The sequence below is a fragment of the Saccopteryx leptura genome, chromosome 3 (genome assembly GCF_036850995.1).
Source record: "Saccopteryx leptura isolate mSacLep1 chromosome 3, mSacLep1_pri_phased_curated, whole genome shotgun sequence".
Taxonomy (NCBI): domain Eukaryota; kingdom Metazoa; phylum Chordata; class Mammalia; order Chiroptera; family Emballonuridae; genus Saccopteryx; species Saccopteryx leptura.
The window spans coordinates 316,583,847-316,611,666 of record NC_089505.1 but is presented as its reverse complement, the minus strand read 5'-3'; the positions used below and the strand labels follow the sequence as shown (position 1 = coordinate 316,611,666).

Sequence of the window (27,820 nt, the reverse complement as noted above, 5' to 3'; positions counted from 1 at the left end):
GTGATGCTGCTAGCAGAATAAATAAGGGAGGGGAAGCTTAAAGGAGATAAGAGAGAAAAGTGGGCTGCCTCCTGGGACCTGGGACCACCTCAGTAGCATCTGGTTACTGTTAGTGGAGACTGTGCACCAGTGGTTTTAGGCTGCATGTCAGGAAAATCATCCATTTGTTTACAGAACTTGCATTTACAGTTGGGTTTATGAATATTGTTTGAAGTGCATATACTATACATTATTTTATTACCTAAAAAAAATGTTACTAACCAGAGACACGTGGGGTAAGATGGAAACCCAATGTGTATTTTACATGGAGTTGGATTTCACATTTATAGCCTTTAGCCTTGTCTGTTTCCCTCCCTCTTGCAAAAAAGCAGTATTCCTTTAAATGAGGTGGATAATGGATCTATAACATTTAGTACTTCAGTGATAGGATGTTCATTGCTTCTGAATACCATACTTCTCTCTTTGCTTAAATCACTGGCCCAGCCATGTCTTTGTTGTTTCCTTGGAGTCAGTATTCAAAGGGAGTTTGACTTTTATTTCCTATTTCCTTCACTGTTTGGAGAATTTTTAAGACTAAAAAAACAGTCACACACACCTGTGAGCCTGGGGACTGGACAGTGACCATATCTGTTTCTCTGTAAGTATACAATGCTGGTCCTACAAATACTCCATGTGGAGTTCTCACCACATAGCTGGCTGATACATCTATAAATAAACTAAAATTATATAGCTTTGTTACCATGGGAAGGAGAACATTTAGCTTCATCTTTTTGTGACTAAACAATTCTGATGCAATTCGGTGACAGAAGCAAGAGGTCATGGGAGTCTGCGCCAGCACTGTAGGTCGGGATGTTGAGAGGCTGACGTGTGTGAAGCAAACCTACGTAGTAAATCATTTATTCACCCCATAAATATTTGAGGTGTACCTGCTCTGAGCCAGGTACTGCTCTTTTGCCAGCTGAGGTTAGAGCAGTAAACAGAAACGGACGAAAAGGTCTGCTCTGGGCAGGCTTCATTACATTACATTGAGATGAAGCAGAAATATGGAAGATAAAAATATTTGGTATTTCAAGTGACAAAAGTACTGCGGAGGAAAACGAAGCAGCGGTGGGGGGTAGTTGTGTGTGTGTCAGGAGTGAGGCGGTGGCATTTTAGAGTCATGGCAGGCAGAGTAGTCAGATGTACCTGTACTGGGTGCAGGACTCTGGAGTGTGTGAAGGTGATGGTGTCACTGCTGTGATTATTAGAGTATGTTACATGAGACTCCATCTCAGCAGACCCTCCTGCTGGCCTCGAAGAAGTGAGCTGTGAGGGGCCCCGGTAGGCTGTGAGCTGTTGATAGGTAACAGTGCCCCCTGCCCCCACTCACAGCCAGGAACATTGGACCTCACCCCTCCAGCCCTGGACTAAATTCTGCCAACAACCATGGGAACTCAGAGGAGAAATCAGAGCTTCTTCAAGGAAGGCCTTTCAGACCACACCCTGATTGCATCCCTCAGAAGCCATGGGCCGAGGCCCCAGCTAAGCCATGCCTGGCCCTTGCGCAGAGCTGTGGAACAGTACATGGGTGTGACCTGAAGCTGCGGAGTTTGTGGCAACTCTTTACACAGCAACAGAAAACTGATACCGATGGGCGGCCAGGAACGGGGTCACTAGAAGGGGATATTTGAGTCAAGAGCATAGGAGAGAGTATGAAGCAGACAGCGTTCTGTAGGCAAGGCCCCAGGCAGAGGGACCCGCGCTGAGGCAGAGGGAACCTGGGGCTGCCAGGCAGGGGCAGCGAGGGTCTGCTTGGAACCAGAGTGGGGAAGGCCATGGGGCTATTGTTCAGGTTTGGGCTTTTGTCCTGAAGGTAATGGGAGTTCATTAAAGGGTTTGAGACTGAGCAGTGACATGGCCTGACCTTCATTTTCCCAGGTCTCTGTGGCTTCGGAGTGACCCCTGTAGGAACTTAAGCCTGGACAAGACCAGTAAGATAGGTGCTGTAATCCGGGCCCAGGTGATAGTGGCCTGGGCCAGGGTCCAGCTATGCAGGCGGTGAGGAATGGTCAGGTTCTGGAAATATTTTGCAAGTTGACTGTATAGGATCTAATGACAACTGGGAAGTATGGTGTGATAGAAAGAAAAATGTAAAGAATGGCCCAGGGTTTCTGGCCAAAGCATTAATGGGCAGAGAAGTGTGATGGGGACAAGTTGGCAAGGAGGCAGCTCACTTTGGCACCCCTTCAGTCTGAGCTGCTGATGACATGCACGTGTGTAGGCCAGGGTGGAAGGTGGACTGAAGCCATGCAGGTGGTTCATTAGCACATTGTGGAGCTAGAACCATGAGGTTCCTAAAAGGGTCCTAATCCAGAGGGACCCGAAACATGGCAGACACGAACAAGGTCTGTTGGTTACACATCAAAGCTTTATTGTCTAGCTTGGCCAAGCGGCAGCAACTCCGACAGGAGAGCACGCTGGCCCTTTGTTCTACCTAGTTTTTATAGTTTTGTAAGTGGGAAGTACAGAAGCAAAAATTGTAATTAGGAGCCCCTTACCACTATTGGTTATAGTCATATGTCTTTTAACATGATAGGACCATGTTCAATTTGCAAGCCATACATCATTTTGGAGAAAACAAAATTTACAAGTCAACACAATGGTAGAAAGATGTCTCTTTACATATTAAAGGCATTCCTGTATTATCTAGTGTTTGTCTGCCACCTCTCTGTCCAGAGTCACACGTGTCAACCACACACATTTACATAGGAGAGGTAGTTTTGGTGGGGACAAATGCCCGCAAATGGCTCATTGCTATGAGAAAAGGTTTATTTTGGCTTTTCTCTCCCTGCACCTGGCTAGCCATTCACCCCTTTCCCCACAGGCGTGGTGGAATGTCTGGGAATCCATGTTTTCCTCCCCTTTGCATTTACAATACAATGCCAAGGGCCATCCTGGTTATGCCAATCACACAGTACAGAGACTATTCTCACAATTTCTCTGCACACCTTAACCCAAATTAATAAAATGTTCTCCAAGCCTCTTAAAATATTAATATTAATTCTGTAGCTTTTGGTACTTTACAACACCTGCGGGTGAAGTGGCTCAGTGGCTCCTCAATAGGGGAGAAAAGGGTTGAAGACTCAAACTTGGTGCTCCAGTAAAACATTTTCAGCTATTTTACTTCAATGATTTTTGTGTTTTATTATAAGCTTTTTGTTCAATATCTTGCCTGACTTAACAATGTTTTTATTTTCCTCCCCCAAATTTCAGCTTGCTTTAACAAATTTTCAATATGCAGAATTATATATTGGACACTGGCAGGTGGGGAAATGAATCTGGATATGAAATCCCTGTCGCTACCTCCTGACTGAAAAGATTCCAGCAGCAGATAGGGCAGGCTACACCCAGAGGGCCATATCCTTCCTTCCTGAGGGCAAATAGATGTGCCCTTCTAAAGTCTCTTTCCAACTCCAGCTAAACAAGAGCAAGAAGTGTTTCTAAACCACACCCTAGTCCTCACCTTCATTACTGCAGAATTGGTAAACCATCAGTGTGGTTTTTCAAAATGCGATTCACGGATGACTCGTTGCTAGCAGGGTGCAGTTTGCTGTGCGTCTTCAGTTAGATAGAGCCAGACAGATACGCAAGGATTTGGTAAATAGGAGGAAACAGAGACTGCAAGGGACATAGCAACTGAGAGTTGGTGACAGTTGTGTGTGGACCCTTTTGAAATCTACATTTACCCAAAGCCCTGGGACCAGTATATTTTCACAAGAGTCTCCTGAGATTGGAGAGAATCATATATCTCGGAAGCAAAAGACGGTGCTACTGTGGCTGTAGCTGTTATTATATAAGTACTTGCTGTAGTTTGTAAACTTGTTTCTCAGACAAGTGACATATTTATTCGGATATCATAAAAATTCACAATTATTTAATAGCACTTTCTCAGTCCTTTTCTGTTTGGGTTTTCTTTCCCCCTGCAGTTTTCTGTACAATTTGATGAAAGAGTCTCTTTAATATTGAATTGCTACATTCTCAAATTAGTACCTTTTAAAAAAAATAGTCACATGAATGGTGATATAAAATCTTTTGAAATTGAGACAGTTATTTACATCCTCTCTTGTTCCGGAAAGGACTTGTGTGGCAACCTCTGGGAGTTTGGGTTTTGAGTGGATTGCCTTCTGTCATGAGGGTGCCAGCCCAAGTCAGCCATGCTGGCTTGTCACCTGGGACAGTGCGCAGCGAGGGTCAAAGAGCAACCACATTTTCCTATGCAGCCTGACGGACAGTGGTAGAAGCCCAGCATACCTGTCTGCCCTACCTGCCGCGGGCAGGCGTGTACTGCTGAAGATCTTGTTAGCTGGCTTCATTTGAATACGTTCATTCTTCTCTCACCTTTCTGCAGCACCTTTTTTGTCATTTTTTTCTTTTTATTTGGGCTTATGTTTCTTTTTGGCATTTAAATAGTTACCATTCCTGATCTGAAGATTACATTTTAATTCATTTCCCTTAAACTTGTAGACATAAATTCTTTTGTGTCATTTGAGAAGGATACAGGCTTTTCTCTACTCCCTTAGTGTTTTGTGTGTTTTTCAAAGCACATGGCATTTTAAGTGCCCTTTTGAAGTTGAGTGAAGCAATTGTGCTCTTAAGTGACAGAAGTGACTTTTTTCTTTTTTGAGGTTCTTGGGCCTGTTGAGATCCAATCCTGGTCCAATGAAGCCTTCCCTTGTAAGTGGAACACTGTAGCCACCTGGAGTCACACATAGGACATGCTCTGTTTGCAGCTGTGGCCGCATTAGCACCTGTTAATGTGCTGTGTGCGTAAAAGGATAAACACCTTCAAGTCTTGTTTCATGATAAAAATTAGCAACATCAAGAAATTAAAAAAACATTTGCCACCTCTAACATTATACAATTAGATTCAAAAGGCCTTGCTTTTTATAGTATTTTTTTCCTCTGTAGTGTTAGTTTCCAATATATATTAAAGAATAGATTCTATACTGTTTTAGTCTAGTCTACATCAGAAGTTGGCAAACCATAGCCCGTACGTAGGTCAAATCTAACCCACTGTCAGTTCTTTTGTGAATAAACTTTTATTGGAACACAGCCATGCTTATCTGTTTCTGTGTTTGCTGACTAGCAGGTTTCACGTTGCGGTGACGGTGGAGGAGCCTTGACAGTGACTGTTGCCTGCAAAGCTTAAACTATACACTTTGGCTCTTTACAGAAGTTTGTCAACATCTAGTCTAAAATATGTTACTTTAAAAAAAATTGAGTGAGACTCAGGAGGCAAGGAGGCAGAGACAGACTCCTGCATGTGCCCTAACTGGGATCCACCCAGCAAGCCCACTAGGGGTGATGCTCTGCCCATCTGGGCTATGGCTCAGTTCCTTGGCATACAAGTTATTTCAGAGCCTGAGGCAAGGCCATGGAGCCATCCTTAGTGCCCAGGGCCAAATTGCTCGAATCATTCAAGCCATGGCAGCAGGAGGGGAGAAGATAGAGAGAGAAGGGGAGGGGAAGGAGTGGAGAAGCAGATGGTTGCTTCTCCTGAGTGTGCTGACCATGAACCAAACCCGGGACTTCCACACGCTGGGCCAACGCTCTACTGCTGAGCCAACTGGCCAGGGCCGTAACTTTTTAAAAACTAAAAATTTTCAGTCATGAAATTATTTTTGGATTAATTGATATCTGTAGCTTTTTAAAATTGTTAGGACACTTCCATCAAGAAAAAAAGCCAGTGGTTATTTTAATAAATAATATTTAACTGTTGTTTACCTTTTTAGTACCATTTCATTTCTACTAGTTATCAAAATCTATTTAGAAACATAATCTGTGGAATAGTAAAAAAAAAAAAAAAGCATCAAGTCACACTAACAGGGAACACTGACATTTCTATGTAAACCTAAGTATTAGGTTGCATTTTCATAGGCCTTGGTAACATTTAAAACTAAAATCTTCATGAAGGCATAATTCACATGTCTCCCGAGGTGTCCCTTCTAAATCACCCAAGATGACATGTTTATAGCCTGAAATGAAGGCTGAATTTGCTTTGAGTAACATCAAAAGAGAGCTAGGTTTGCATAGATTGCTCTGCGTTTTTGTGTGTGTGTGTGTGTGTGTGTATGTGTGTGTGTGTGTGTGTGTGTGTGTGTGTGTGTGTGTGTGTCGGGAAGGATTTCGATGCTTTTCTGATAGATTCATTACATTGCCATACTGATGCATAGTTTATTTAAACTGCTGTTTCATTTTCCATAGGCTTTTCCTTGTTAATGTGTGTCCATTGTGACAAAGACTAACCCTCTCTGTCCCACCATTCTGTCTATCCCCATTCTGAAGGTAATAACGGGGTATCCACATGTTACATGGACCCTCAAAGATGTTCCATCTTTGGCTGTCTTGTGCTTTGGGGGCCAAGGCAGGACACAGGGCTCAAAGTGAAGAAGAAGCCTATGTTTTCTGTGGGAGTGGTCAGCCTTTCTCTCCTGTCCCGAGCTGGTAAATGAGGGCTGCAGAGGTGTTGTGTTAAATGCTGCTAATCAAATTATGCATGGTTTATAGCCATAGAGGACCTAGTCAGTGCCATGAAAACACATTCAGCTGGTCCTGGGCTACCTGGAGGGCTCTGCTCCCCTCTGCGGGCCCCTGCAGTTGGTTGTTGCTCTCCTTACTGAGGACACTGGGCAGCTCACATGTCCGCAGCCTGGGCAGCGGTGTGAGGGCTCCCAGAGCACAGGATGCTGGCATGGCTGCGGAAGTGTTGGGCTTAACTGTAGAGTGCTTAAGGGGAGGTGTGTGTGTGTGCGTGCGTGCATGAATGTGCGTGCACACACACACACATACACACACACATACACACACACACACACGCAGCTGAACACACGATGTCAGCAAGTCTGCTCTTCTCTATTTCCTATAGATTGGGAAATTACACTGTAGTTTATTTTCCTAAGCAGTAAAGCTGAAGGCTCTGCCCTTTCAACTGTTCTATTTTTTTCTACTTCTGTGAATCAAGCTTGAGCATCCAAGTTCCCCAAAACTGTTTCAAATGGAGAGTTCCCCATTTCTGACCTTCCCACTGCCTTCACAGTCACCCTTTAAATGTCCCGGGAAGGCTCGGAAGCTCCGGAACAATGGTGCAGCTTCGTGGTTCAAAGGCATGTGTTGGGGTTGACTGCAGGTATGCCCCCTGATTCCACCACTCACTGGCTGGTGCCTTGAGAGGGTTATGACCTCTCATTCCGTTTCCTCGGCTGTAAAGTGGTGATAATAGTATCTGCTGCATGGAATGTAGCAAGGATTAAATGATGAATGTGTTTTAGTATGGGACCAAGCACACGAAAGTATTCAATAAACGTTAGCTGTTCTGGGCCATAACTGAGTGAAAGACTGACCTCGTTCTGTGTTAATTCTTCATCCCTCAGAGGTAGCTGCCCGGCTGTGCTGCTTTGAATTGTCATACGTAGTGTCAGTGGGAACAGTTTGCCCTCTGGGGACAGGTATGATATGTCTTAGAATTCTCTGTATGTGGCTTTGTAAAGTCAGAACACCCCATTATTAGTTCTATGGGCCAACCCCCACCTGCTTCCCCTTTTGAAGCTATGAAATAGCTGCTGATACAACTATTTTATTTAAGAAACTGAATCTTAATGAAATTGAGTAATTTAATCTAAGGTTATGCAACAAACAAGAATTAAAAAAGATACTCAAATCCCAGACTATCTTCACACCTTCTTTAACTCAAGATGCCTATCAGCTGTATGTTTGTTTTTTCAATTTTTTTGAAAAAAGTTTTTTTCAATTACAATTGCCTTTCAATACTATTTTTTCTTAGTTTCCGGTGTACAGGATGGTGGTTAGACATTCATACAATTTACACCGTGATCACCCAATGAGTTGAGTACCCACCTGGTACCATATATAATTATTAAAATATTATTCACTATATTCACGATGCTCTACAGTCTCACGACTATTTTATAACTCCTTCAATTTGTACTAATCTCTTCACCATTTTTACCAACCACCCACCCCTTCCGTTCTGTCAACCATCCCTTTGTTCTCTGTATCCATGAGGCTGTTTCTCTTTTGTTTGGTCATTTATTTTGTTCTTTAGTTTCCACATGTAAGTAAAATCATATGGTTTTGTATGTTTATTTTTAAGAGTGATATACAAGTCACTCAGAAAACAAAGGCAAGTTCTGTAGGTATGTTTATATTAAATACATATTAATTTCTTCCAGAAAAATGCCTTATTATAAATATGAGACAAATGAAAGAATACTTGGCTAGGTAAAAGCTGAAGAGGCAAAAATAACTGAAGAAAAGGTATTTTAAAGGGTATTACAGTGGTTAACTGTTTAAAATAAACTTTCCAAGGGATTAAAAATAGAAAAAATATTCTCAGATCCTGATAAAGTGATCTGAATATGAAAACACAATCGACTTTCAAATAGCTAAACTCTGTTATAAATTCATATAGAATTGGGTCATTGTTTCTCTTTACATGTCCATAGCATACTACATATAGTTGGAGCTTGAAAGATTCAGAAGAATTTAAAATAACAATAATTTTATTAAGATATCAAATTAATAGCAGAATTTATAAAAAAACTTTGTAATAAGACTATAATATTGTTTTCTTAATATAATATGCATTTTTAGGTAAAATTTGCAGATCTTAAGCATACAGTTTGATAAGTTCTATCACATCTATACAGTCAGGTAACCACTCTAATAAAGATAGAGAACATTTCCATCACTCCAGCAAATTCTTTTTGCCATTTTCTACTCACATCTCCCTTTTTCACCCTTAGAAGAAATCATTGTTCTAGTTTTATCACCATAAGTTACTTTTGTCTATTTTTAACTTCACAGCAATGGACTCCACAGTAGTAAGTCCACTTTGCGCTGGTTCCCATCATTTAGTGTCATGTCTTCGAGATTCATCCTTGTCCTCTCAGTAGCTCCTTCCATATTGCTGAGTAGTATCCCATTGTGTGCATAGATCTCAATTTGTTTATCTGTTCTTCTGTGAATGGATATTTGTATTGTTTCCAGATGGGTACGTAGAATAAAGTTGCTATAAACATTGTTGAACAAATCTTTTTGTGGGCATATGTTTTCCTTTAGCTTGGGTGGGCTTGCTGGGTCAGAGGTAAATGTTTGACTTTAGACTTTCCCATTAGTGGTGTATGAGAATTCTAGTTGTTCACACCCTTGCCAACATTTGGTATTGTCTTTTTATTTTTAGCAATTTGAGTGGTTATGAAACAGTGTCTTCTTGTGGTTTTAATTAGTGTTTCTCTCATAACTAATGACTTTATATACATTTTCATGTTTTTATAGATCTTTTGTATATCTTTTGTGAAGATATCCTTTTTATGATGGACTCTGTCTTTTTTTATATTGATTTGTAGTTCTTTATTTTTTTTTCCTGGCTAAAAGTTCTTTTTCCAAATGCATATTTTGGATATGGTTTTTCCCATTTAGTGTTGTTTCCTGTTTCTTTTCTTAACAATGCCATTTGCTGAGCAGAATTTTAAAGTAGTTTTAGAGACTAATTTGCCATTTCATTTCTTTTACATTTAGTTTTTTTTTGTGACTCTAAGAAGTTTTTACTTGCTACAAGATTGCAAAAATATTCTCACCTGCTTTTCTCCTAGAAGCTTGATAGTTTGTTTTTAATCTTTAGGTCTGTGACCTATCTCAGGTTGGTATTTTTGATGAGAAGCAGTGTCAGTGTTTAACTGTTTTTTCAAATGGCTGTCCAACTGTTCCATTATTATTTGTTGAAAATATTTTTCATTCTCCATTGAATTGTCTTGAGTTCCTTTGTCAAAAAATATTTATAGTTGTATATATTTGTGTATGTATTTCTGGACTATCTCTTCTGCTCCGCTGGTCTGTTTATTCCTATTAACACCACTGTATTGGAATATCACTGTCTTTATGAAAGAACTTCTTATTCTTGTGTGGGTGGAGGATACTGGCTTCTCATTGGGAGAAGAGAGGAACCACCTTACCATGGTTCACATTTCCACCGAATGTGAAACATCACTAATACATGACTCTGACATGGAATTTTGCAAGTGGAATGTGTTTTGCAGTTGGATGACTTCAGTTTGTTCAGATATAAAAAATTTGTTGTAATCCATTTCACTTCACTGCAAATTAGGCCCAGGAATAATGCTGAAAAGAAATATGTATGAAGGCATGAATGAGCACAAACTGTAGAGCACTCCAAACTAGTCAATCAGAATGGATGGTAAGCTAACTGAAATTTTAGTTCTTTTCAGACAACGGAGACCAACCAGCGTTTAAAATAACAATGCTTTGCCTGACCAGGCGGTAGCACAGTGGATAGAGCATTGGACTGGGATGCGGAGGACCCAGGTTCGAGACCCTGAGGTCGCTAGCTTGAGCGCGGGCTCATCGGGTTTGGGCAAAGCTCACCAGCTTGGACCCAAGGTCGCTGGCTTGAGCAAGAGGTTATTCGGTCTGCTGTAGCCCCCCGGTCAAGGCACATATGAGAAAGCAATCAATGAACAACTAAGGAGTCGTAACAAAAAACTGATGATAGATGCTTCTTATCTCTCTTTGTTCCTGTCTGTCTGTCCCTATCTATCCCTCTCTCTGACTCTCTCTCTGTCTCTGTAAAAAAACAACAACAACAACAAAAAAACAAAAAGAAACACAATGCTTTAGTATTGCTTTTTCTTGGTTGACAGTGGAGTTTTCTTTTTTCCTGCAAAATAGATTCTTCCAAGTAGTACACAGCATACACATCGTTTGGGAGGACAGAAAATTTCATCTTGTAAAAAGAGAAAAAGAGACATAGAAAATATTCCATTCCATTGTTGAAAATAAGGAAATTTTTAGAAAAGTAGTAAATTCAAATCCAAAATTTTACTGCTCCATCTTCCTCTCTTGGCTGTGCTAGGGTTTGGGGCAGGAGGCACGTGCCCATGCATGTAGGGCCCTGGCTGTCTCACCTGGTGCATCTCAGGGAGTTGGAATATTGATTCCTACTAACTTGACCACCCATCACAACCAATTGGGATCAATGCTTGTAAGATTTTTTACTTCCTTCACCCAGAGAAGTCAGGATCCACTCATTTGTGTGAGTGGTGCCCATTGTAGACAAAATAAAATTAACTAAGAATTACCCCCTCCTCCACCACTGTACCCCACCCTCAGGGTAAGGGAATCTCAGATACCATCTTTGTAAAGCCTGGCACTAACTCATATCACATAGTCAAGCTGTTTTGTTTTTACACAACAATAAAAACAAATGTGAAAATTGTGCTTACACATGGTGGGAAGATGATTAAAACTGTAAAAACTTCTTTAGTCTAGAACAGTGGTCCCCAACCCCCGGGCTGTGGACCGGTACCAGTCCGTGGGCCATTTGGTACCAGTCTGCAGAGAAAGAATAAATAACTTACATTATTTCTGTTTTATTTATATTTAAGTCTGAACGATGTTTTATTTTTTTTAAATGACCAGATTCCCTCTGTTACATCCGTCTAAGACTCACTCTTGACATTTGTCTCAGTCATGTGATACATTTATCCATCCCACCCTAACGGCCGGTCCATGAAAGTATTTTCTGACATTAAACCGGTCTGTGGCCCAAAAAAGGTTGAGGACCACTGATCTAGAATATGAGCAGATGTCATTAAGAAATCAGGTGGGGGCCCTGGCCAGTTGGCTCAGTGGTGGAGTGTCGGCCTGGCATGCGGAAGTCCCGGGTTCGATTCCCGGCCAGGGCACACAGGAGAAGCGCCCATCTGCTTCTCCACCCCTCCCCCTCTCCTTCCTCTCTGTCTCTCTCTTCCCCTCCCGCAGCCTAGGCTCCATTGGAGCAGAGGATGGCCCGGGCGCTAGGGATGGCTCCTTGGCCTCTGCCCCAGGCGCTAGAGTGGCTCTGGTCGCGACAGAGCGACGCCCCGGATGGGCAGAGCATTGCCCCCTGGTGGGCGTGCCGGGTGGATCCCGGTCTCTGTCTGACTGCCTCCCCCTTTCCAGCTTCAGAAAAATACAAAAAAAAAAAAAAAAAAAAAGAAAGAAATCAGGTGGGCAGTTCCTCTTTCTGCCTTCTGGGCTCCTGCAGTGCTTTGCCACTAACCCATTAGGTACATTATGCCATTTGTTCCCATTAGGGAACATTTCTGCAATATTAATTTAAAAACCTTCTATATAATTTACTACGCAAACCACTTGTGTAAGCTTGACTTAGACTTTATGATAAAATACATTTATCGTGTGTCATTCTATGTGAGAGGAATTTAAACTCTTCTCTTCGTTAAGAGGACCTGCCTACAGTGGAATTAAAATAGCTTCTCCCTGAATGGAAGCATTGACTTGGCAAAGATATAAGCGGTCATTCAAGAGGAATGCAATCAAATAGTTGCAATTTAAAGTAGTTTGTAATCTGACTGTGAAAATAAAGTAAAAAATAAACCCAAGAAAGTTTCCTTAAAGTGACTTAATGTACTGCAGATCACTTCCAGTTTCAAAGCTAATAACATACACACGATAAAAGTAACAAGTAATGAAGTTTATCTTTTCTATGTGCTTGTTCTCCCTGATACTCTGATGCTGCTTGGAAAAGGTGCCCTACATAAAGAGAACCCACATCTGCAAAAGTGACTTTCAGATACTATCAGGTACGGTAATGTATGGAGAAGTAACTTTTTTTCTTTATTGTGTCTGTAGCACCTAAATTGTTAACCCAAGAAACAACCTTAAATAAGTGACACAGATTTTCTGCTTTATTTAGAAACTATTCAGATGCTCATATTTTCAAAGGATTCTTTCTCTTCAAATAGCTTCTCTCTCATTCTTGAAGGACACAGTTATTTTTTCTGTTAAAGTCAGTTAATGGTAAATGTTTCCAGGAGAATAACTCTTGTTAAAAGAAAAAGGTCTCATAGTTATTATCGCTGCCCTTAGCAGGATTACATAATGAAAGCATATTTCTTTGTTGTAAAAGAAAACGTGGTGAAGGCTCTCTATATATGAAAATAGAAAGAGGGAGTCTAGCCTTACCTGGTGATGGAGCAGTGGATAGAGCGGTGGCCTGGGATGCAGAGATCACAGGGTTGAAACCCCGAGGTTGCCGGCTTGAGCATGGGTTCATCAGCTTGAGTGCAGGGTTGCCAGCTTGAGCGTGGGATCATAGACATAACCCCAATGTGCTGGATGGAAGCCCTAGGTTGCTGGCTTGAAGCCCAAGGTCGATGACTTGAGCAAGGGGTCACTGGCTCAGCTGAAGCCCCCCCCCCCCATCAAGCACATATGAGAAAGCAATCAATGACTAACTAAGGTGCAATGAAGAATTAATGCTTCTCATCTCCCTCCCTTCCCGTCTGTCCCTGTTTTTCTCTCTCAACAACAGAGAATACAGATATAGAACACGTTACCATTTATGAAAAACAACATTTACTAAAGAAACTGGGGGTGGGGGGTGAATATTTTCAGTAGGGAAAGCATCTTGGCTTTACAGGTAAATTACATACTCAACTGTATAGATGGAATAGAGCTCAATTTGCTTCAAGACAAATATTGATTAAACAAGTCCATTTGCATATTAATTTCTATTGTGTAATTTAAAAAAATTGGTCCCTGGATATAATTAAACTATCTTTAAAATATATACATATAAATGTAAAGATCTTTCTGATGAAACCATCAAATCATTATCTATTAATGATATGGAGCTGTAGTCACAAGGCTTTTTAAACTGTGAAAGTAAAAATAGAATTCATATGGGCAGACACTGAAAAAGGTGATTGCTTTACTATATTTTACATTTGATTCCCACAATAGTAGTAACAATCCATAAAGCTTCAGAAACTTGCCAAGATTCCAGTCAATTCTGAATCATGCTAATGTTTCTAACTTCATATCCAAAGAAATTATTTTCCATTTTCTCCTTCACTTAAACCTACTGGCTTTTTTCCAGACATTTGAACCTGGCCATATCTTTCTTCTAAGTGTATAAGAATTCCTTTAAATAAAAGAAGAAAATTATCCAAATAACTATGGGAAGAAATATCTAAGCCATACTTAGCAATGAAGACTTGCATCAGTGCCAACAGAGGCGAGCCCTAATGTTTAATAATAATCAGCAAACTGACAGACAATCCAGTCTGAACTTTTGGTTCCCACCGTAATGGTTTGACTTATGGCTGGGTGTGATTAGTACATCAAAAGCGTGTTTGCTGATGATGTCACTTACCAGCTGGCTGACAAAGCTGAGCTGCACCTAGACTGGCTGTAGGACAGACCCAAAGACTAGGGCACTGAGGCTGCAAGAATCTCCACGCCTGAGGCTTTAGAGGGCGACTCATTAAAAACTTACCAGGCGTAGTGTTTTTTCCATGGGTGGGAAAAAATACAGAGTTTTAATAAACAATTTATGTTTAACATTAGTAAACAGTTCAGACAAGTCAACCGTGCAGAAACAAGGACTGTTTACATTGTGGCATTTGCCCCTGGATATTTTCTCTGCATGTATGCACCGACGTGTATGTATATATACACAGAGAGATCATTTTTACCAATCTAGAATCATAATACTCATTGATTTATGACTTCCACTTAATATTCAGCTGTATTTCTATTTGCTAAATAGTCTTTCTTAATACATAATATCACTTTTAAAGAACTGCATAATGTTCCACTAATTTTTATTTATAGAGCATCATTTATGTAATGAATTGACTATTGCTGAAAAAGATTTTCATTTGTTTTTGCTCTAGAAAGTATGATAAATACCTTACATCTATTTTTTGTGCATATTTTCTATTATTTTTATTTATTTGTTGTATGTGAACCTAACTGTGAACTTAGGATGTTTTTCCCAGAGTGAATGGCAAGAAGTAAAGGTATACACATCTGTAAAATTTTCAAGAACTCTTTTCCCAAATTACCCCAGAAAAAATATTTGTGCTTATTTAAGTTCCAGAATATCTTGATATTATTAATAAACTTTTAACAGTATAAAATATCAATCTGGGTTGTGCCCAGGACATGATGGTTTTGTGTTTATATTATATATTTCTTTCTCTGGGTCAAGAAAAGGTCAGTAAAATGGAACAGTTTTTCTAAGAACATTAATATCATTTGGCCTGGATGTTTTAATTTTGTCATCAGCCAACGAGGAAGAACTTAGATAATGTCTGCAAAATGCTGGGCACTCCCTGAATGCTTTCTTTATATAGTAACTCCTTTCTTCATCCTCATGCTGCAGATGAGAAAAGTCAAGCATAGAAAAGTTAAGTAATGTACCCAAAGTTCCCAGCTGGAGAGTCGCTAGATTGGGATAAAATATAATGGGTAGAAGATAAGTGTGTATTTTTCTAGCAACATAATACTGCCCAAAGAGTGTCATTCAGGGTATGACCTCAGAAGTTTTGATACGACCCATTTTCAAGACAACTATCCTTTCACCTCTACTGACTTTAAAGGGGTCAGAAAGGCCCCAGATGACTTTCATAACAAGTTATGTTCTTGTAGTTACATATTTGTTTAGATAAAAGTCTAATCTTTCAAAGTTTGTAATGTTAAAACATAATGGTGGACATTCATGCCACGCATACTTGAAGTTCTTCCACAAAGCTTTTGCTTAAAATACAGTGTGTCCGTAAAGTCATGGTGCACTTTTGACAGGTCACAGGAAAGCAACAAAAGACGATAGAAATGTGAAATCTGCACCAAATAAAAGGAAAACCCTCCCAGTTTCTGTAGGATGATGTGGCAGCATGTGCGCATGCGCAGATCATGACGTAACACTGTGTATACAGTGGAGCAGCCCACGGCCATGCCAGTCGAGATGTGGACGGTACAGAGGAAAGTTCAGTGTGTTCTGTGGCTCGCTAAATTTGAATCCATGACCAAAGTGCAATGAGAATATTGGCACATTTATAACAAAGTGCCACCACATAGGAATAACATTACTTGGTGGGATAAGCAGTTGAAGGAAACCGGCAGTTTGGTGGAGAAACCCCATTCTGGTAGGCCATCAGTCAGTGACGAGTCTGTAGAGGCTATATGGGATAGCTACCTAAGGAGCCCTAAAAAATCTGTGCGTGAGCCCACATCGAACTGCACTGAATAGGCATGAAACTGGGAGAGTTTTCCTTTTATTTGGTGCAGATTTCACATTTCTATCATCTTTTGTTGCTTTCCTGTGACCAGTCAAAAATGCACCATGACCTTACAGACACACTGTATGAATCACTAGAAGAAAAAAAAAGGCAATGGTATTGGCAAGGATTTGAGACACTACCAGGTGCCCACCTGAACTATAAAGTGTACCCTACAGGAGGACTCACGCAGTCTGCTTATGGATCCTCGCAAGACGATTGTTCAAACATAATCGTCTTCCTTGGCGGGAGGCTTCCCAGGAGACCCGCATAGCTGATATGCCAATGGTGTCCCACACTAACGTATAAGGGGGACTCTGAGGCTCTATTCAGGCAGGGGGTCATTCATGGTAAACAGATTAGGATTCTAATAACCTGAGAAGAGGGAGCTGAGGGCTGTGTGTGGCCTTTGGAGCAGCTGGAGTAATTTGCAGCAACCGATTCTATTTTTCCCAGGCCAGCTGCATTTCAACTGCACTGAGTACCCCCTATGCCCTGTATGCCACATTCTCAAAAAAAAAAAAAAAAAAAAAAAAAAAAAGGCTGATGTGTGGGTGTTCTGAACAGAGAAACAGAGAAGGAAGGGGCACTGATGATCCATATGCTTGCCCAGCAGTGAGACTTGCACTGCATGAGTATTCATGCCTTTTCCCTGGCGTTGGGTTGGGAGGTGTGCTGAGCCCTCACAGCTTATAGGAGCTGCTTGATAGCATCTCTCTCAGTTCCACATGCTGTGAGTTTGAGTTGGTGGCCTGAAGTACCACAGCAGAAAGGAAATGCTACAAGCCGTCTGTTCCATCACTCACTCACCCACCACTCTCGTTCTGGGTTGGGGTCTGAGGCTCACCCTGGGCCATTCTGGACTGCAGCCCCTTCCCCTCTCCTGGCAGCGCTGGGAAGTAGACCTGGGCTGGGTGTTCTCCGCCAACTGGGAGGTATATCAGCCTTGCTAGCCCAGCCTGTGCTCAGGCCTCCCCACACCCAGGTCCTTGTTCCTCCGAGCAGAAACTACTGCCCTGCTTCCCTTCCAGCGACATGGGGTTTCACAAACAACTCAAATTGAGACACTTTTGTCACAATATCTGACTAGTCTGAAGTTCGGTGAGAGCCATGAACCATTTTTAGTGTGTGAACCCGATTTCTTTTCAAGGGGAGAAAGCTGTAACAGTTCAGTGTGGCAATTCTCAGTACATAGGCTTTTTCCTTTCCTTATTCTCCAGGGTTAGGGAGTCAAAACAGAACTTGAGAAAGCCCTTTCAATGAGATAAACCCATTCCAGTGACTGCCTGCTCCCACTTGCCCATTGTAGAGCATGTAAAACGTACACATTGTCGTTATTTGTGCAGTGAAGGGTGAGGTGAGGGTTTTGACTTGGAAGGCAACGGGAACCTATTACGTAGTAGGAAGAACTGGGAGAATGAATCGGCAGTCAGATTTCCAGAGGGCTTTGACCTAATCCTTTTCTTCCACTCTGGTGAGCTGTTTGCAGCTGTCTGCACTCCATCTTGTGCTGCCTGGCCTCTCAGGACCTTAGCAGCACTCCTGGACCTCCCCACACCCAGCCAGAAGCCTCCTTCTGTCTGAGACCAACTCTCCACACCCGCTGCCTACTCACGAGCTTCCATAGCAGCCTGTGCGGCAGTTTACCCGTAATACTCACTCAGTTGTTAACGAGTCACGTAATGTTTATCTCCCTGATTAGAAGGGATGCTCCACTGGGAATCAGACCACTGTCCCACTGCCTTCACTATTCTCAATGTCCCCCCAGACCTTGCACATAGTAGGTACCTAAGACTAGTTATTGAGTGAATTAATGCCTTTTCAGATTCAAGGGAGAGTTGATTGAAATTCTAAGACAAAAGTGCTTATTCCAGAGGTTAAAAAATATATATGTTCACCTAGTAGAATGGCAGTAAGAAAGATTATCAATTAACTGTTACCAGTTTCAGACAAATATTTGTTCTAAACATGCCAAAAGATAAGACCTAAGAAGGGACAGTTGCCTCTTTTTCTTGGAACATGTCTGCTTAATGTCTTACACAAAACGGACATGAGACAAAGTAATCAAACAGCTTTTTAAACGTGCTCCTTTTTTTGAGCTTGCAGTCTGTAAAATGAAGAAGGCAGAGCTGTTGGCTGTTTCCTAAATAAGTGCCTGAAAGTGTTACTAGTCTGTATCCTGGCAGCCTCCAGGGAGCTGTGCCGTAGGCCAAATCACGGGAGCCAATTCCTCTTGGAGAACTTAGCTCCTGACAATGGTAATTGTGCTGTGACAATTCACATGGACGGTGCTTTGAGGTAGCACAGGCATCTTCTTCTTTAGCAGGCATGTCTCCCTCATGTTCTGCAAGTTTGTGTTTGTGTCTACATTTATACGCAGTTTTCCACTCTTGAATTTACGGACCATGAGTTTCTTCGCTTTCCTTTATGAGCTATACCATTTCTTTCCCTAATTTCCCAAACAGTTTATGGTATGCAAAGATTGAAGAATGAAAAACTGCCCCTTAGTCAATATTCCTTTTCCATGGCTACTATTAATCCCTGGGAATATTTAGTGCCTTAGAACAGATCATAGCCTGACCAGGCAGTGGCTCAGTGAATAGAGCGTCGGACTGGGACGCAGAGGAACTCAGGTTCAAAACCCTGAGGTTGCTGGCTTGAGCGAGGGCTCATCTGGTTTAAGCGCAGCTCACCATCTTGAATCCAGGGTTGCTGGCTTGAGCAAGGGATCACTTGGTCTGCTGTAGCCCCCTGGTCAGGGCACAAATGAGAAAATAATCAATGAACAACTAAGGTGCTGCAACAAAGAATTGATGCTTCTCATCTCTTTCCCTCCTGTCTGTCTGTCTATCCCTATCTGTCCTTCTCTCTCTCTCTCTCTCTCTCTCTCTCTCTCACACACACACACACACACACAGATCATAATGGTTATTGAGGATGTTAGCATTTTGTAAAGGTTTTCAAATAAGAATCAAAACAAAACAAGACTACGAAAATGAGAAGTTTACATGTTATCACTGGATTAGAGCTTGACTTGTAGAACATAGAATTTCTGGGAATTACGAAAATTAAAATTTAACAGATTAACAGATTTGATTAATATCAACCCAGGACTGTTAATTTGTAGGACGTATTGAGAAGAAAGGGAAAACCAATAAGTAAAGAGTCTGCAGGCTACCTTCTGTCCTTTTCACATAAATTCATCATTTCAAATTAAATCAAACACCTCATTACAAACTTTCCATAATTTATATTTTATAGAAAACACTTTTCATGTGTGTCATACCAGTTAATCTATATTGCAAGTCATTAGTGAAATATAACTGTCAGCCCATAATTTACTGAAAATTCCTTTTAAGATCAGTTCATATAGAATTAAGTGAAATTAGTGACTATTAGATAGCCAAAAAGAAGTTGGTGAAGTAATTTTTCTTACCTCAGTAAAGACCCATAACAGCTCTGTATGATTAATCAAGTCTGACACCAGCTTGTCACTATTAATTATCTAAGTGGTGTTTCTGATAAAACCTTACAATGGAGAAGTGTTCAGACACTTCTTTTTTAAGTAGTGTGTTACTGGAAAAGAAGGTAGACAATCGGGTGTGGTGAAAAGATTGCTGCTATTAATAATAGCTTACTTTAGAACTTACTCAGTGACAGTCCCTATCCTAAGTGCTTACAGGTCATTGTCAATAATTCTGCAAGATGTCTCCCGTTATAACCTCTGAAACACAGAAAAATCCAATCACTTTTCCCCAGTCACACAGGTAGGAAGTAGCTGATCCAGAATGTAAACCCAGGTAGTATGGCTGTTAGAATGTAAGAATAGAAACTTTTCACCTATGCATCAAACTGCCATTCACAGGATTTGGCTTCTAGAACTAATTTTACCATTAAATTGTTCAGTAGGCAGACTTTTGTTATTGAAAATATATGCTGTAAATGGTATTGAGACTATAATAATTAAAGGCTTATGAAAACTCAAGAAGACCTGACCTGTAGTAGCGCAGTGGATAAAGCGTCGACCTGGAAATGCTGAGGTCGCCGGTTTGAAACCCTGGGCTTGCCTGGTCAAGGCACATATGGGAGTTGATGCTTCCAGCTCCTTCCCCCTTCTCTCTCTCTGTCTCTCCTCTCTCTGTCTCTCCCTCTCCTCTCTAAAATGAATAAATAAATAAAAAAAATAGAAAAAAAAATTAAAAAAAAAAAGAAAACTCAAGAAGGTCAAGGGGCATACAAGCAAGTAGTACACAGATCATTTTCTTAAGAGAGAAATTTAAATATACACAATAAAGTCTAAAATTTTTTCTTTTACCTTCTCCAAAATTTGTGGTCCATCTGACAGGAAAATTTCTAATTTTGTCTAATATATCGTTATACTAACTGTATCATCAAGTTTGGTTTGATTATCATAAATCATAGAAGTTAACAGAATTTACTTTGAACTCTGTTGCTTGTGTAAGTGAAGGGTTTCCAGTTTCTTCTTAGCTTTGAGTTTTACTCAATGTTAGCCTCAGCACAGATTCAAAATAAGTATCTTATTTGATAACAGCTCATCATTTTAGGCTTAATCTAGGCAAATTAGTTAATACTTTATTGAAGATCATACAGAAACTCCACAATAATTTGAACTCCTTAATAATTTGACCTGGATTCAAGAATAGGCACGTTTCTTTAATGTTTGCTTTTACAATGGTTTCTGATATCTCTTTCCATCTCTGGTAGCTCTGAATTATTACTCATCACTGTCATCAAGATTATGATTTCTGACACCTTGATTAGCACTTTTCCATTATGCACCGAATTCGCATGGTATTTCAAAGTATGAGGGAGACTAATTAGCACTTTGGGACAAGTAAGTGGCAAATTGCTAATCAGGATAAATAAAGTAAGACCAAGATTTTCTAGCATGATTGCTAATATGCTGTTGATTTCATTATTTTTTCCTCCGTGCTAGAATCTGTAATTTAAGTTAGCTGGCAGCACTGTACGCTAGATTGAACCACACTCTTTGTTTCTCTGGATTGGAGGAAAAACAAGAATGTACTTTAAAAATCACCTACAGTTTATGAGGTGACACATTAATCCTAAAATGACAGGAAATCAAGATGCTTTTTGTCTGTGGGGTTTAATTTATTAAAATTTAATTTGCTCGTGTGCTTTGCTTCAATAACTCTGTGCTAGCAAACTGGCTATAATTAGATTAGCAGCCTGCTAAACGCTGGTGACAGCCTGCGCCGCAGAGAGCATGTGCTGGATTCTGCCTGAGCCTCTCCTCATTGGTTGCTAGCATCGCTGCTCGCCAGTTTGATAGGTTTCCACTGTACTCTTTATGCATTGGAGACATAGATACAGAGATACTCTACTGTGTTCAGGCAACGGTGGAGGTGCTTAGCTGGTAACGTTAAAGAAGGAAGAAGGCACCGGAGAGAAGGCGTTCTTTGTTGTAGAGCGTCGGCAGTCACCGACTGCCAGCTGCCAAAGGAGATCAGTGGGGAAGTTTCAGTTCATGGTAATTACTGAGTCTTTATCTCACAGGAAAAACACAGCCATGCATGAAAGAAAGCGTGCTCATCATGTCATCTGTTTAATTTGATCTTGCTTTTTTGTTAATAGCATGCATACATTGCATACATAGTCCCGTGTTACACACCAAAATGTGTTCTCTTAGAGAAGGCTTGGCTGGTAAACAGCTACTCTGCTCATGAAGGAATGTTGTTTTCACCTGGGATTCAAGAGTGCATGTGCTGGGGAGTGATTCTCATTGGTTCTCTTCTGTTTTGGAAAGCCCGATGTTGCATCAATTTAGGTGTCTTTGGAGGTGTGTTTCAGTGTCCGGTGACTTTGTGTGCAATGAGTCCAGGCTCCCCTGAATAAGGAGTAATCAAGGAGAGTTCAGTGAAACACACTTTAATTAGGACAGGGCAGCAATTTTCCTGATGTCAGTGCAGCATCATAGGAGAAGTAATGTGCTATTGTTTCTTCAAAGATGAGTGCAGCCTTCATTTTGGATGGTTTTCTTTGTTTCTCCTTTTGTAGTTTTCATTAAGCCTTTCTAACATAGAGAATGATAGCATATCCCATTCTGCCAAAAATATTTATAGGTGTGTATTCAGCTGTGCCAAACAGAGAATTTTTGACTCCAGGCTTTGTTTTAAAAAGGGATGTTGCTTTAGGAGTTGAAATTAATCACAGGAAGGTGGGGTTCTTACCACCTAGACTAATGTTTGACAACATTTTTAAATTTCTGTTAATGACTGATGGATTATTTTCCAAATCAAACAATAGGTAATATTAAATTCTGTAATAAAGATGGTAAATTCTGAAGGAAAAATATTTAAATAGACAAGGCTGACTTTAAAGATACCCAGACAAGTACAGTGTGAGTTTTTGTTTCTCAGTGTACCTTTTCCATAGAGTTCTATGTTATTTCAGAAGAGCCCCTGCTACCATTGAGTCCTCAAACTTAAATATTGATGTACTTACCTTATCAGACTGTGGAGACCACAGAAACTTGTGTATTGAGTCACCAGTCACACGGCTGGCTGGCTGCCACCATGCGTCTGATACCAGTGGAGAGTCCTGCTGATATCTGAAAGCTAGCAGGAATTATTTCCCTGCTCCTGAAGAGCCAAACACTGCCATTTAAGTACTTATTAATAGTACTGCTTTGATTTAAAACTGTATGCTGGTTAAAGGGGTTCAGTGTATTCTTTGGTAGAGGAAAACTTTATAGAACTAACTGTGCTTTGCTGCCCCCTCCCAAATACCCTCCCTAGTCCATCCTGAAGTGCAATAAATCTTCCAATGTAGTATCTCACTCAAGTATCAGTTTTAAGGAATATTATGAAAGATTGTCATTTATTTGTTATAATACAGTATTGTCTGTAATGAGAAAGTTTGATAGTCGTTCATTGTAATACAGGGTCTCTTATGACTTTAAGGAATCTACAGTGTTCAGTTTTAAGATACCATGTGTGCTGAAACAAATGTAGGAAAGGGCACTCTACTGAGCGCTTACTTTTCTTTAGATCTTTTCTTTAGATTTCCTTGTAAACCTCCCCGCCCCCGTTCAGATTTCAGTAGGTCGTAGCAGTGGTGGAAGCAGTTTCAATGACAGTGTTGTTGCTCTTCTTCACATGTCCAGACTCCGCTCTCCCAGTTCACGCCTTCATTCTCTGCTCCTGCCGTGGGTATGGAGAATAATGACCGCTTCTCTGTGTCCACAGTTAGGCTTGGTTGCTCTTTTGGGGAAGAATAAATTGATAGCATTCCATAATTGTTTCTCCCTCTCCTTCTCTTCATCTCCTGAAATACTTCCTAAATTACTTTGGTCTTAGAGAATTTCTAAGAAATAGACTGCCTTAAAAGTAAACTATTGTCAAATGTGAAAATTGTTCACCTCCTTTTGTAAGCATAGACCCGTTAAATGATGTGCCACTGGAGGCTGTGGGGACTATTCTAAGTGATGTTGACTCTCAAGGATCAAGTCTTAAAAGACTCTCAATGCCTAGAAGAGACTTCTTCAAAATGTAACATAAGTGGTACATGAATATTGTGTAAAGTACTATGGTAGCCTAAAGGGCCTTCTAACATATACTAAAGGGGCATTTTTTTCTAATGGCATCAAATGTTCTTTATATTTTTGCAAAATAACAAAATCTGCACTTTTAACTTTAGCAGAATTGCATCTTAACATTTTTTAACTACATTAAAAAGAATATATATTTCTGAGATAATAAAATAAATCTCTTGGGCCCTTTAAATTTTTGTTTTCTGCCCTTGTAATTTCAGAGCTATTTATTGATGAGAGAATGACATTACTGACCCATCAAATCGGTCTGTTAGCAGGAACTAGAATATAGAACATATTTTCTTGAAAACAGTACCTGTTATAAGTAATAATTTCAAACATTTTCTCCTAGGCACTTTTAATCATAGCAGGGGAAAATGTGCATCAGCTTAAAAATGAAAAGCACTTCATGTAGCCTATAATGGCCACAAAGAAGCTTGGCTGAACAGGCCTGAAATAATTGTAGAAAGGACGGAGCGATGGGCAACACCTGCTATTGGAAGTAGAAGGATAGGTGGCTCTGCGGCTGGTCCTTTGGGCATCTGTGGTGTGAAAAGGACTGAGAGAGTTCTGTCATTAAGAATATATATTTTGGGGTTGACTCTCCTAAATTTTCCTAGATTAGAAAAATATTTGAGGCCCTGGGCACTTGGCTCAGTGGTAGAGCATCAGCCTGGTGTATAGATGTCCTGGGTTCAATTCCTGGTCAGGGCACATAGGAGAAGCTACCATCTGCTTCTTTACCCTCCCCTTCCCACTTCTCTCTCTATCTCTCTCTACTCCTCCTGCAGCCATGGCTTGATTAGTTTAAATGGCAGCCCCCCGGTTCTGAGGATGGCTTCCTGTGGAGTCTTTGCCTCAGGTACTAAAAATAGCTTAGTTGTGAACATGGCCCCAGATGGGCAGAGCATTGGCCCCAGCTGGGGTTGCTGGGTTGATCCTGGCCACGACACATGCAGGAGTATGTCTCTCTATCTCCCCTCCTCTCAATTGGAAAAAGAAGAACAATAAAAAGAAAAATATTTGAAGAGACATTAGGTCTGTCATCTAAGTGTATTTATTTTTTTCTTCTACTATTTTATTCAATAATTAGGGGCACCTGCCACGTGGTGGGTTCTGTGCTAAAGCCTTAGCGAGAGAAGACACAGCCTACCCTGCAAGAAGCAGCCTACTGAGGAGAGTCAGCAAAAACATAATACTAGGGAGTGAAGGAGAAGAACAGAACACTTAGCTCGGTGAGTCCAAGCAGGGGTGACTGGTTCTCTAGAAAGGTGGGGGAGCTAGAGGGCTTCAGGAGAAGAGACCTAGTCAGGCCTGATCCAGAATGAACTGTTTCCCACTCATCTGGCACCACATCCACTGCTGTGAATGGTAAGTGGAGGTAGGTGTGGGCCACAGATCTGGTTCATATTTTATATCAACTTTCACCATGTCTTCCTTGTGATCTGTATTAAACATAATCAATTGACCCTTGAACAATGTGAAGGTTAAGAGTATTGAACCTCCCTGCATATTCAAAACTCCACATACAACTTTTTGACTCTCAGAAAACTTAACTACCCTCAGTATCCACAGGGGATTGGCTCTAGAAATCCGCTGCAGATACCAACATATGCAGATGCTCAAGTCCCCCAGAGAAAATGGCCTAGATCAGTGCAGTCAGTCCTTTGTATGCGTGGACTTCCAGCCCAGGATAGAAAACAGTACAGGTAATTATTGAACAAACTCCACGTAAAAGTTGCCCTACACTGTTCAAAACCATGATTAATCGTCAACTGTATAAACTTTTTTTTTCTACTTTCTCTTCTTAGAATACACGTTAGATTGTTTGGTGTGGAAGTATTTTTATTTATTTTAATAGGTTGACATCGTATGGGATTTGAAAAAATTTTCAAGGTATCTGGAAATTTTAAAATGCGTCTTAAAGGACTTACAGAATACTTTCGTTACTGTTGTACTCTTAAGTAATTTAGTGATTGCTTCAGAACTGTGAGCATTGCCAAGAATCATCATTTGCTATTGAACGCATGTTGACGTTTTATTTATTTAACTCAGTTATTAAAGTCATTTGTTTTGTATGTGCTTATTAAAGACAAGCTTGTAAAATTTGAGCTCTGACTATAACACTAGCATTTAACCTTACTAGGATTAAGGCCTTTTGCTTTCCTTATACATTTAATTAAATTTAGACATACTTTAAATCTTGCCAACACTGGAGGGAAAGTCCACTATCAGGGTTGCATATTTGCATTAGATCTTGCCACCAGTGAAATGTTTATAAGAAAACAGAGGCTGCATTTCTGATACTGCAGGACATACAGTCAGATCTATTCTAAATGCCATAGTGTTTTGCCCAGGTCGGCTTCCACACTCCCTTTCCACAAGCCATCCTGCCCCAGCCCTTACTCTGAGTTGGAGGTGTTCTCAGCTGATTGACTAAGCCGGCCGCTCTCTACCCTGATGGTCTCCCTTCTAGTTCCTCCTGTCTCTGCCTGCTCCTTTCCGGCCTCCTTTTCTACCCTCCTTTAAGTAGATATTCCCCAAGATTCTATCCTTCATCAGCTTTCCTGTCACCTGCTTTCCATTGGTCGGTTCATGCCACTTCTGTTCGCCCTCCCCCCAGGGCCCTGGCTGCCCCCTCCGCCTGGAAATTATTTCCCTCAGTAGACTCATGGCTCACTTCCTCACTGCCTTGAGGATTTTGCTCAAGTGTCTGCAACTGCCATCCCAGTGGGACATTCTGAGATGGTATCGATTGCAGTCAGTCTCCTCTTTCAGGGATGGAGATGCCGAGGTCAGAGATTTTGGCCTGAACCCCCAGAACCTCAAACAGAACTTGGTCCCTGAGTGGGCCTCAGGCTCCTGTTCTGAAGCGGGGATTGTGTACCGAAGAGGCTCTCCGGCCCTTTGAAGCTCTCACAGCCTATCTGGCACACCTTGGGTCGACTCAGACTCAGTTCCAGAAATGAGATGACATCCTGTAAACCTTTATTTATGTGACTTCTCATAATTTGACTTTTATGTTCTTCTTTCTATATAATCGCTCTCTATGGTTAAATGTCTCCTTAAAAAATATAGTTGAAGTGAGCAAAACACTTGTTCTAAGTGAAGTTTGTAAAAACTAACACATTTTGGTTTACCTACAAGTTTGTTATTTATTTTTTGAAACTTGTTGATCGATTTTTAAAAGGATTATTATTTTATGTTGCTATTATATATATATATTAATAGCCTGCCTATTTTTGTCGAATAAAACAGCAATAGCAGTCTTTTCTTTCTTTATCTTTAGGTCTTTCATGCTGCAGAGAGTATGTTAAGAAAGGAAAGATTCCCTGTAACTTCTGCCTACCAGCCATAAAATACTCATTCCTTTCAAGTAAGTATATGGCTTTGTTTTGATCCATTCCCAGCAGAAGGTATTGATTCTCTCTGAAAACCTGTGTCATTATTACGTTAAGACAAAGAGGCTGCAGTTTCAGATAGTTTGCTGTCTGGAAGAAAAAAAAAGGAGTCCCCTCCTTTGAGGTCCTGGCCATGACCAAATAACAATAATGACAATTTGTTTTCCCAAGGGTTTCCATGATATATCTTCTACATATCTACTAGTAGTTATAGTTTTTTAAAACTGTATTATATTTACCTTTAATCAGGTATATAGTGGTGCATGGATTTGAAGAACATATATAAAAAAATGGGTATGTTCATACTCCAGTGAGAAGTATACTGTCTGTGATTGGGAAATGAGATAGTGTATTCTGACAGACAAAATGGCATGAGCCCAGCAGCAAGTGCCTTGGGAATTTGGGGGAGAGTGATCTTTGCAGGGCAGCCTCCCAAAGGACGCCATGTGGAGAGAGTGGACCCTATGTGCCAGCTGTAGGACAGTCCGAGAGGTGGGGCAGGTGTTGGGGGACAGTCAAGCCAGCAGACTTGGGCATGTGTGTGCCCAATAGAAGACACTGCTGGATACTTGGCCACACATCCACGCCACTCCCAGGATTTCTTCCTGGTCTCCAAAGCTGATGGAGAGCCTGAGAACGTCCTATGACCAGATCCATGGAAGAGCTGAGGAAATGGATGAACTTCAAGGTACAGATGTTCCCTCTCT

At 40.8% G+C, this 27,820-nt stretch overlaps 1 protein-coding gene across 10 annotated transcripts in view; it reads left to right on the top strand.

Annotated features, from left to right (window-relative positions):
* FAM110B (family with sequence similarity 110 member B) overlaps positions 1 to 27,820 on the top strand; it is a 162,949-nt gene that overhangs the window by 62,706 nt on the left and 72,423 nt on the right. For 7 of the 10 annotated variants that reach the window (XM_066379011.1, XM_066379009.1, XM_066379012.1 and 4 more), the window contains one exon: positions 27,002 to 27,088. The gene's annotated coding sequence lies outside the window, so the exon portion shown is untranslated. Of the gene's footprint in view, positions 1 to 7,409; positions 7,485 to 21,522; positions 21,652 to 24,812; positions 24,948 to 27,001; positions 27,089 to 27,820 lie in introns of those variants that run through there. The other 3 variants (XM_066379014.1, XM_066379018.1, XM_066379017.1) reach the window with 3 other exon arrangements.